This window comes from Chinchilla lanigera, unplaced genomic scaffold (genome assembly GCF_000276665.1).
Source record: "Chinchilla lanigera isolate Chin_1 unplaced genomic scaffold, ChiLan1.0 scaffold00205, whole genome shotgun sequence".
Lineage (NCBI taxonomy): Eukaryota > Metazoa > Chordata > Mammalia > Rodentia > Chinchillidae > Chinchilla > Chinchilla lanigera.
The window spans coordinates 178,540-190,832 of NW_004955606.1; positions in this window are offsets into that span (position 1 = coordinate 178,540).

Genomic DNA, 12,293 nt, shown 5'->3' on the forward strand with positions numbered 1-12,293 from the left:
AAGGAGAAATATTCTGACCTTCGGCAAGTCTACATACATAAAGAGTTTTGTTCAATGCAAATAGAATGCTTAATTGAGTAAAATCTACACATACCCATACATATGTCCTTGGGTGTGTCACATAAGGCAGGAGCAGAGAAGTCAAGTAACCTTACCTGAATAATGCTTAGGGAGCTGTTATGGCTTCTATCTAGATGTCCCCCACCCAAAGTTTCATTTGGCCATAGTGGACTTCCTCAGAGATGGCTGGATCTATAGCGTGTGATGCTAGGATTAAGGATGTCATGCTGGGATTGATTCATGGTGCAGTGCTAGGATTCAGGTGCTCCACTCTAGGTGTAAGTGCTACCCTAAGGGCAGGAAGCCTAGATAGAATATAAGGGATGGAAAGATGGCCGCTGTTGTCACTGCTTGTTGCTTGCTGTTTCTTCACTACTTTGCTGCTTTGTTGCTTTCCTGCCTTCTGACTGCCATGGACTGTTTCTGCTCTGCAGTCCCCCTCTGCCATGCCACCCTGTTTTGAAGCCAACTGACTATGAACTGAAACCTCTATAAATTATGAGCCAAAATAAATCATTCCTCCTTTAACTCTGAGTGTCTGATGTTTTGTCTCAACCCTGAAAAAAGCAATGAAGGCAGAAAGCTACCCTGGCAGGTTTGTAGATTAACTTCTATGTAAAGCTGCCAGATGTTTGGACTTGAATTTCTTTTCATCTTATGACTCTTGCTGTTCAGTCTACACTAGATCCTTATTGCCCCTACACAACCAAAACATCCCATTTGTCATAAAATGTGACTTTGCCTTTGGCTCTTTCACAAGATTTTATAATATGTCTAAATACTGCTTTAATAGAAAAGGTGGGAAATGGCTGGGGAAAGTGGCCATAATAACATCTCCTCTTGTTATAGATCAGCATGAAATTGAAAACAACTGGAAAATGGATTATTTAAAAATTGACTGGATAACGACAAGTCATGATTCCTGCATTCAGATGAGAGTAAGGGTCATGTATGCTTTAAGAGTGAAAGATTTTCAGAATCATTTAAGAGACTGACTCACCCTATCAATAGGAAAGGGGAAGGGGAAACAGGTTTGGAGTAAGTTAAGAATCACTGGTTTTAATTCACATCCATGCATGTCATACATAAGAGTATTGGTGTTTGAGGACTACGGTACCCATTGAGGAAGCACACATGATTAATAATTATTGTCTTTTCTCTCCATGTCTGTGTGCTATTCCAGTACTTCAATGGGAAAGACTGCAGCTGCTGAGCACACTCAGCCCTCAGTCAGGTGAGATGTACGTACTGTGGGATGCTCTGTCTAACACTAGTTGGTTCCACGTAGACAATTCACGACATGAGAGACTTTGTACAATATTTCTTACTTCCTATCCTCTCCCACTAAAGTCACAGTCCATCTACTTTCCCTCTTTATCTTTTATTTTCCTAACTTAGCTCTTGCCTATTTTACATATTTCTTTGATTTTTTGTACTTTCCCCAACTGCTGCATCTTAGGAAAGCTATTGATATCTTTGGATACTACCAAACTGACAGTATCTCAGGATTAGGTATGATCTAAAGTCTTGATCTGTATTTAATGTGATCATATAACAAATATGTACCCACTGTCTATGTGGATAGTACAAGTATTGAGAGTAGAAAGCTTGAATTTACACAGTATCTGGTGAGCTCAGTGTCTAGGAAAGGAGGCAGACAAATAAAGCATAACCAAAGCATGTCAGCTAAGGGCTGAGGAAATGCAGAGGAAGGAGATCAGCAGTGTGTTAGTACTCATTTCATTGTAAAAGAGATTTTTCTATCCTACTCTTTTCAAGATAAAATCACTCAGTGACTTCCTCTGTTCATTACATATTTTTTAAGCGTCCTCCTTTGTTTTCAACGCCCTCTCCGATAGAGCTCCCTGCAGTCACATCTTCCACCACCTGCAGCCACCCATAGCCAAACATCACTCCTCATAGCTTTCCACATGTGCGCCTCATGCTCCATCTCTGACATCTTTGTCTGGCCTAAACTGACTTTTCATCAATTTATGCCCTTTCAAACTTTTACGCAGATATAATACTACAAATCCCAGGCTAAATGCTACTTCTCCAAGAAGTTGGCTTTAACCACCCTTTAGAGAGTTCTCCATAGAGATGTGTGTTCTCTCTCTCTCTCTCTCTCTCTCTTTTTTTTTTTTTTTTTTTTTTGCCCTGTTGGTGCCAAAAAATAGGAATCTTTGCTTACTGGGGGTCACAGGGTCATCTAAGGTATGAAACTACAACAGTGCTAAGATCAATTACTAAAGGTAAAAGCTAACAATGTAATTTAGAAAAAGTGGTAGATCCAATTTCCAAGGAGCTGGCTTGACTAGACATATAAGAAAGAGTTGAACCATACAATCCCTGGGTTATTGTTACCTGTAGTAGTTAAAATGAAAGAGTATCGACTCTGCCCAAGCTTAGGTGCTGGCTAATCTGAGATATGGCTACAACCCTCAAGACATTCTTCAAAGGAGAAAATGATGCTGGGGCAACAATACCTTTGCAAGTAAGGTAGCCCAAGTGAGGAGGACAGAACAAAGAAAACACAGAAACCAGAGGTATAGTGTGAAGGAATTACCTCGTCAGCTTCTGGCAGAAACTTACTGAAAGGAATGTGACAGAACTTAGGGATAATACTTTGGGTTTTGAGTGCTGTAGAGTGGGGAAGCAGGTGTGCGCTGATAAAGGATGTGAGGCTTGTTAGGAAACACTCTCAGAACACTGTACACAATCCAGACACAGAGCGGGTTATTCCATAGGGGACAGTTAGCATGGCAGACTGAATAAAAGACACGTGTAATTGTTTAACCTGAGAACTGAGTCTGTCTGCTCCCCCCACAAAATGCCAATTAGAACACCCCATCTGAAGCAGTTGATATGCTTTTTATATGAACCCTGCTTCAGGCTTTATGATCATCAGGATAGTCTCCTAATTCCTTATGCAAGGGCTGGTAAATGCTCTGAATTTGCATGGACACAACAAGTAACCTAGCTCCTACAAAATCAAGAAATCATTCAAGAAGCCTTATTGGGTCTTCTGTCTCAGTTTTCCCCCTAGAAATGGTACAGATAGACCAAAAAACTAGATTAGTTAACAAGAAAATGGAGAAAGAAAGGAGAGTCAAGGGACTCGTTTCAAGGAGGTAGAACTCTTTAGTTGGCTTAAAAATAGGATAGACAGCAATATTAATGGGGTTGAAGCAAAAGTCTTAATACAGCACAATGGGAGCTTAAGTGCATGATGGTAATCTTGCTGGCCCACTGATGGCAGGTGCCGCACTAAAGGACTCTACGTGAGTCTACTCTATTTACCCCAGTCAATAGAATTTCACAAGCCATAAAACAAAGGTTACAATAAGCAACCCAAAGTGGAATCACCTGGGACAATAGCCAGGCAAACTAATCAAGACAAGGTTTGAGGTAGGAACCAGAGTCCCTTGGCTCAGCCTCCTCCTGGAACTCAAAACCTCATGCATATGAATGGGTAATATGGTCAGAAGAGAAATTTCTGCTGTTCCTTGACATATGAACCCTATTCATTGTGGTACCAAAGACATATCGGTTAAGCCCTGATATGTGATAAGAGATATATGGAGAATATACAAATGCAAGGTTGATAGAATTAAGGTCAGTTCGAATGACAATTGAGATGTTTAAGCAGGCTTTGTGTGACCTCATTGTGTCTCTCTCACCTGATGGCATTATAGAGATGAATACTGTCCCGGATGAGGGAAGGTTTCTCCTACCTAGTACTATAGAACAGAAAGCCTATAAATCAGATCTTCAGGCAGCATTAATTGGAAATGCTGAGTTGGAACCGATAAATTGCCTGATCTTATGCACTGGAGAACAGAAACTGGAGCACCGGTTGAGACATTTTTCGTGCAGTGGTCTTGTGTGGAATGTAGACAGGGCTATCCCAGCAGAAAGTACTGATACTTTGGAACAGAGATTTCATTTAAAGGGTGACTACTTACTTCGGATCAGATGTTCATTGAGGGGCTGGGGATTTAGCTCAGCGGCAAAAGCGCCTGCCTGGCAAGCGCAAGGTCGTGAGTTCGGTTCCCGGTACCGGAGAAAAACCAAAAAAAACCAAAACAAAACAAAAAAAAACAGATGTTCATTGAAATGGTTCCTATGATTGAAGGGAATAAAATAACTTGAAAACTTGAAATGCTACATGCCTTGGTGATGTTGGAGAAATGCCCAAACAGAAAGGGCAGCTAGAAGAATTCCATAATAAAATGGAAATGGTTGTGCAGGTACTTTGTACCAGATGGTCTTAATCTTTTTATGCCAGTATTGCCAGACACCTGAGACTGTGTCGTTTGTCAAGAACAGGATCTTTTTTCTTACAGTTCTGGCTGTTGATAGTCCAAGGTCAAGACACCAGCAAGGTCGGTGCCTGGTGATGGCCTCTTCCTCCCAGATGGTGTCATCTAAGCGTTCCCACATGGAAGGAGGTGGAGGAGCAACAGGACCTAGGTTTGTGTGCTCCAGCTCTTTTGTGAGGCACAAATTCATTCATGAGGAGTGAACTTGCGACCGAACCTCACAACTCAGTCACTTTCCCAAAGGTCCCATCTCTTACTACCCCGCCCCTGGGGTTTAAGTCTCAATATTCCAAGCTTGGGGGACGTTCAGACCACAGCACAGAGGAATGGAAAAAGTTAGTGCATTCACAATCAGGTAGCTCACCTCCCCTCTGACTTGGGTGCCTCCTAAAGTAGTCAAGCAGGAGAGCAACGGAAAACTGGCCTATTAGAGAGATGCTTATATACGGGTGGCCTCGTGGAAATCATTATAGGAATTTGAGTGGTACGTTAAGAGACATATCAGTTCCTGTCTGAAGAATCCTCTTCCAAGATTGGAAGGGAATTGGCGCCAGCAGGTGGCTCCCCTGGTGTACTCACCTGAAGTGGTCACCTGGGCCTGTGAAGGGAGTGGACGTGCGGCTGCAGCTGTGCAGAGATGAGCCAAGGCAAACTCACTTCTTTAGTACCTGCTGACACACAAGATGCCAATAAAGACCGCTTGGTTTTCCAACAGAACACACAGAGACAGAGTACGCATGGCTGCGGAACAGCTTCCCTGGGAGGAAGGCTCTCATGTCTGATAGATGCCACTGTCTCCAAGTGGCTACAAATGGGTCCAGTCAGGAATACGCACTCTCTCTAGACTTCCCAGCAGTAGATGCTAATGCTCAGAGTACTATTTTAAAAAGCAGAAGATATTGTACCAATGTGAACTAATGAGTCACATTTCTTCAGACAGTAAATATACTTTTGTCCTTGGAGGAATACTGTAATACACAGTTGGAGTGTGCAGGTAAAGCACTGGTCTTCTAAAATGGGAGCGATTATAGACATGAATGCCTGCCTTATACACCTTTTGAGTGTGTGCTTATATTCAAAGTGAAGAAGGTCAAGGGAATGCTCCTGCTAGATAAATTTGTTTACCTTTCTAAGGAATGAGAGAGTGAAAGAGGATGCTGGTTTGACTATCCAATTCTTTCTATGGGTAGCACCTGTTTATACATTTAAACTATGTTTCAAACATTTGTCAAAACTTTTTTATTAGTACATGTTTTCGGCACCTAATGATTCCATTTATTAGGAGGAGTTGATACATGTACATAACACATCATAATTCTTTTTTTGTCCTCTACCCTCCCAACCATACCCTGCTCCTTCCAACTCTTGGTCCCCTTCCCAATTGCAAAAGCTCTATTTCCATTTTTTTCGTTCAATTCTTTATTTACCCCCTTTATTTCCCCTTCTCCCCCTTCCCTCCATCTTTGTTCCCACTCCCATTGAAACAGATCTCCCTCCTTCCTACTGTCTGTCGATGGGGTGCTGCTCTGCCATAAAGAACAAAGAGCTTGAGGCATTCATAGGTAAATGACTATAGCTTGAGACCATAATATTAAGTGAAAAAAATTAAATACACAAGCTTAAATATCACGTTTTCTTTTACATGAGAAACTTAAAATATAAATACGTCAAAACTTATAAAGGTTGGATGGGCTAGACTGTGTTTTATCCTATCTGGCAAAATTGAAGTTGCGAGGGAACACAGATATGATGCCTAATGTTTGAAATATCCCACTAGGTCTGTTCTTATGTGACTATATCCTACACAAATGAAAGTGGACTTGTTAAACCGGTACCACTGCCCACAATTTAGACCAGCACAGTGGCTGACCCCAACATCTCTTTCACATATAAAAAATTTTGAGGTTAACTGGAAAGAAAGAAAAATATTGCCTGATGATAACAGTGGCTTACACAATGAGGCACATTCAGTATTACACTATTACTTTAAAAGAAGCTGAGAGCAAGACAGAATATTAGCGCTGGAAAGGTGGAAGCCACATGTTGCTGAAAGCCCTCCGGCTTGTGACATGTGACAGAAATGAGTGGAAGCTTGCAAGCCTGAGGGGAGGGCCCGCCCTGGGAGACATGCTGATTATACAGCGTGATGATGGACTGGACTCATCATGCTAACACTTTTTGACTCATGTTTTAAGTTATGTCCACGTTATAGTTGTATGGTCAAACCTGGCATTATCGGTAAGAATATGGTAGTAATAGCTAGGTTCACACCTATAATCCCAACACTCAGGAGGCAGAGGCAGGAAGATTTCTGTGAGTTTGAAGCCAGCCTGGGCCACAATAGTGAGTTCAAGGGCAGTCTGAACTACATAGTGAGACTCTGACTCAAAAAAAAAAAAAAGAGAAAGAAAGAAAAAAATATATATATATATAATTCTGATAAATTATACTCAAATGTACTATAAAACTGAGATACAGCGTTCCAGTCTTTGCCCCAGACTGGATCCTCAAAATGTTAGCAATGTAAAAAGAGCCTTGTTACCAAGGGCCATGATATAATCCAAAGTATAATGAAGAATCTGGCTTTTGTTCCTCATTCCTGGAAGGCTAAAACCCTTAGAAATTTCTGAGAGCTAAGAGTATCATTATTATTCATGAGCTCCTTGGGTCACACCAGAGTGGATGGGAAGGAGATGACCCAAGGTGGAGGTGGCCATACCGGGAAGGGCTGCCATGTGATCGGCTGATTGGGGCTTTGAGACACAGGATATAATTCCGACCTCCTAATCTCTAAGAGGTGAGGGCAGAAATTGAATGAAACCACATGACCAGTGAGTCAGTCAGTCATGCTTATGCAACTAAACCTCAGTAACAAGCAAGGACCCAGAAGCCTCCTGGTTGGCAAACCTGATGTGCTGGGGATGATGATCCCAGATTCCCTGGAATGGGGCGAGGAAGCTCTATGTTCAGGACCCTCCCCCACCTCAGCCTATGGGTCTCTTCTGGACTGGTCCTGATTTACTATATTCTTTATGATAGTGTTAATATAAGTATTTCCAGAGTTTTAGTAAATTATCATAACTGAAAGGGTCCTGGGAACCCTCACAGTGTTCAGAAGTGTGAATGGGTGAGGATGCCCCACTGGTGCTGGTATCTGAAGCTGGAAAATTTAAATCTGTGGAGTCTGAGAACAGCTCCAGGTGGTAAACATCAGGACACCAAATGATGACAGAAGTACCATTTTACATAGTTTTCTAATTATATTACAAATCTCCAGTAACCTATAATTTCCCCTAGAGGGAAAGAATTGTTTTTTTTTTTTTTTTTTTTTTTTCCTCCGGTACCGGGAACCGAACTCACGACTTTGCGCTTGCCAGGCAGGCGCTTTTGCCGCTGAGCTAAATCCCCAGCCCCAAGAATTGTATTTTACACTTTTTTGTCTTGAACAGAGTAAAAATTTAACAAGCAGAATAATATTACAACAGCCCCCTTATATATATTATGTTTTTTCTTGTATATGCATATCTATGATCAAGCATCATTTATAAGTTAGGAAGAGAAAGAGATTGATAAAGTAAATCCATTTATTAATAAAGCACAGTTATAATGTAATAAAGTTTTTAAAAATGATTTATTTCTGGAATTTTCCATTTCATCAGTGGAGGTTGGATTATTATGTGGAAAGTGTTCGCCAAGAAAAGTCTTCTTTTCCTAATTGCAGGCTCATTCCATGTCATTTGCTCCAAAGACAGGAGTAGGAGAAGGCTCAGGAGGAAAGGCACGTGCCTAGGGAGAAAGCCCAGGCCTCCAGTGCCTGAAGCCTGGTGTAAATGAGGCTCCAAAATGTACCACCTATAAGAACTTTGGGAAGACTATTGCACATCATTAAAACTCAGATTATTCATTCATAAAATGGAACACATAGCTTTTTAGGCCATTTTTATGGCGATGAGAAGTCCTTAATGGATATAATGCCTGGTTCCATGTGTCATGAGCATTAGCTTTCCCTAATGGGTAAAAGGACAATTTTATTCTGGAAAACATAAAAACTGATATTTTTAAAATGTGCATTGGTGGTTTGGAATCCAACCAACAATTATTATTAGTCTTTGTATTTGTTTGTCACTGAATAAAGCAATAAACAAAACAGTTATATTTGCTTGATGTTCAAAGGGCTTCCATTATGCAGAACAAACTTAAAAGTACAAGCAAAGCTCTATGACACATCACCACAAAGCATCTTACCATCGAAATTCGAGCTTCTCAGATGCTCACAATTTTTTACTAGTTATCTCAGTCCATCAGGTACTTGAAGAGGGACAAAGTCTTAGTGTAAGCAAAATAAGAGGCATCAAATTAAAAAGAACGTGTGGCAATATAGAAGCAAGAAAAGCCCGTCCACTCCCTGACTTATATTCCAGAATAGCTTTATTTTCTCTTCCAGTATTTGCATCTGTGTAGACAAAATTATTTTGCAGCTGTCCACTGACATTCCGGAATTATAAAAGTAGAATGTAAATCAGGATAGAATTAGGATGCAAAGACCATGAGCCACTCAGACAAGTAGCAGTGAGATTATGCTCCAGCCTGGTGATTATGCCTCTAGAGGTAGAATCTGATCATTTCAAAATTAAGTTGACACAGACTTCCTCAAGGTGCTGAAAAGTCAAGTTCCAAGGTTGTGAAACATGAGGAAAATGCACTTAAGAATTTTGCTTGGGTCTTCTTCATATTAACATAAACAGCATTTTTCAAACTAGCAGTAATATCAAATGGGAGTTGGAGACTGGGTGTAAAATTTTGAGTAAAACCCATGTTTGATATCTAAGGATGCAGCATGGACTCAAGAGCAGAGAGCCTGAATTTAAATCCTGCTCTGCTGGGTGGTAGCTGGTTCCTATCTGTGTCAGCCTCTCAGTGCATCAATATTCTCAGCTGTACACCACAAGCATGATAGGACCTACTGAGCAGCATTGTCACCGGGAATAAACAGCTGATTTGATGAACCTAGAAGTCCAGGACATGTTTCATTTGTGACTCTCCATATTTATCTCTATAAAGTGAGGTAAATTTTCCAGAAATTACAGTGACATAAACTGTGACATGTTCACATTCCCAAGGTGATGACTGAAATTGAAGGGCTGCAGAAATACAGTGACAAAACTGACAGAACCATTTTGCTGACAAAACTTTACCTCTGTGTAAAATCTTAGGCCTCAGGTCCTGTTGCCAGTCACTTTCTTGAAAGGTGGAACTTAATTGCACATCTTAGATGACAACGAAGAGATGCTGAGCATCAACCTACTGTGCAGACTGAGGGCATTCTGCAGTGCCGCAGCGCTGGGTTTCCAGGATGTGCATGAGATCAGAGTATGCACACGGTCAGGGGCTGAGGTAGGTGATGTTCTACTCACATTAGCCTGAAGAAGATGGGGTCTGGAACTGGACTTCAGATCCAAGGTCACTCTGCTGGTACTTGTTCCTTCCTGAGCAGTGGGGACATACCATCAAGAACTTTGCAAGAGGAATGAGCAGTTCATTTCAAAGACTAACACTCACCTAACATGTAAGCATGGCAAGTATGGATATAAAAGTAATATTGACTACATTATTCACAATAGGTCAGAAGTGGAAACAGTATTAATGTCCACCAATGGATGGATTATATTGATACAGTAGAATACTAGTCAGTCAAAAAAACAGCATACTGGTATAACATGACTGAAACTCAAAAACATTATGTTACACAAAAAAACTACATGCTATAAGAAAGCGTGCTACTTGAAAGAAGCCAGGCACCAAAGGTCACATACTCGAAGATTCCATTTATACAAAGTATCTGTAATAGTTAAACCCATAGAGGAAAACCATTAGTGGTTCTAAGAAGCTGGGAGAAGATGAAGGAAAGAAATTGCTCAGTATGTATAGAATTTCCTTTTGAGGGTGATTACACGGGACTTGGTCAAGATCCCCAACTGCCTGTATGAGGGGTATTGCGAAAGGATGAAATAAGAGACAGAGACAATTTAGTAATGAGTAAAGGAGAGCTAGGAGGTCAATGCTCAGGAGGGGCAAAGACCAAGACTCTCCGGCTAGCCACTATTTCACTAGCCAGTGTGTCGGGGTGGGGGACAAGTGATGCAGGAGCAGTAATGGTGGTTGCTATGGGGTAGTAGGAAGAACACAGTATTCTTGCAAGGACGAGATGGGAGGGCAATAAGAAAGCTATGGTTTCCCCACGTGGCTTATCCTGTGAGCACCACAGCAGTCACACGCCCTAGGGCTTCCAGCTGTGACCAGAGAAGAGTAGGGACTTTCCTCATTGCAATCTGGCTCAAAAGGCAGGACAAGGACATCCTTGACGTCCTCTAGACTCTATTTATTCTCTGTGGTCCCCAACAGGAGAGGAGAATGCTTTAGAACTAATTAGAGGTGTTGGCTGCACAACATCATGACTGTAATTAATGTTACTGATTGTACACTTGAAACTGTTAATTTTATGTTGCATGAATTTTAGCCTAATTTTTAAAAAATAGTGTTATAATGATTGCCAAGGAGGTCTGTGGGAATAAGTAACACTTCCCATGAGTGTCTAACTCTCCTCACAGAGATATTATGAGTTCTACAGCTACTTGACAGAAGGTTAGGTCGTGTAGGTCATTGTTCTTCTGTAGAGTTTTTAGAGGTCAGAAACGTCTTTAATGGATTAACTATCCTCCTCCTCACCACCACCACCAAAAACCACTGGAAAGACTGCATTGAATACAAAAAACTGAGGTATTTGAACACATCAGGGTATGACGAAGAAATCTAGGAATCACAGGACCAAGGACCTATGGCGAAGACCAATGCACCAGAGTGAGCCATCAGCCACTCAGAAGGCATTTGCCCAATGTGTCCTAGGGTCAGGAAAAGAGAGAAGAGCACAGAGTAAAGGCAGGGCTCTGAGAGCCTTCTGGGTGGTCCAAGAAAAGCCATGAGGATCCTGGGGAAATCTGAGTCTACCAACCTGTACAGGGCCCTTAGTGCCTGGTGCACAGGCATGTAGATGAGAAAGGCCAAGTCCCACATGGCACAGGGACAGCAGAACAGAGGAGCTCCAAGGTATCTCTTTCATAGGCTGTGCTCAACCACACCTCCCAGTGGCACGGTAAGCTCAGGACCACTGTTTCTAGTCCCTGACCTCTGCCCAGTGATGCTTCCACCTGACTGCTCTTCCCTAAATCCTCCCCTGCCTTCCTCTCCCTCACCCCTGTGCATGTTCAGGCCTTTCCACGGCTTCCTTCCCAGGGTCTCAGCCAGCCAAGCTGCTCAATGCTGGGCTCAAGGTTGAGTTTAGGACCCTCCATCCACCTGTCAGGGAGCTGCTGAAAGGCTGGAATTCCACAAGAGGTTACTCTGTGTCCACTCCCCTACAAAGTCTGCGTGAGGGAACAGAGGACATCAGAGTGAGCAGAACCTGGTGGGATGGCATTGAGCCTCAGTGACCATGCAGGGACCCTTCCCTGCAAAGAGGTGTGAGGCCTCGCTAGATGAAAGCACCAGACAAGGGTAGAGTCTGGACGGTGCTGTTGAAGTTACTTTGTTTGGGGCAGAGTTATTTTGTCTCTAGAGAAACTGTTCTCCACCCTTATCTCCCTGCAAACGGTGGAGAACAGGATTCCTAAGTCTCACCACTTAGGAAACTTGGCAGTAATCTCGCCACTGGCCCCGTAGTACCTGCTTGGAAAAGTGCGGGTGATACTGAGCCCTTGTGAGATACCAGGCCATAATACCTAATTAATCCAATGAATAACTAACCTTGTAAACTTAGATTTGCAGAAGCTTTATGTGAATTTTCCTTGAGTGCCTACTATTCAGCAAAGGGATTATCTTTAAATTTGAATATGGAAATATATGTGTATGTGCCTC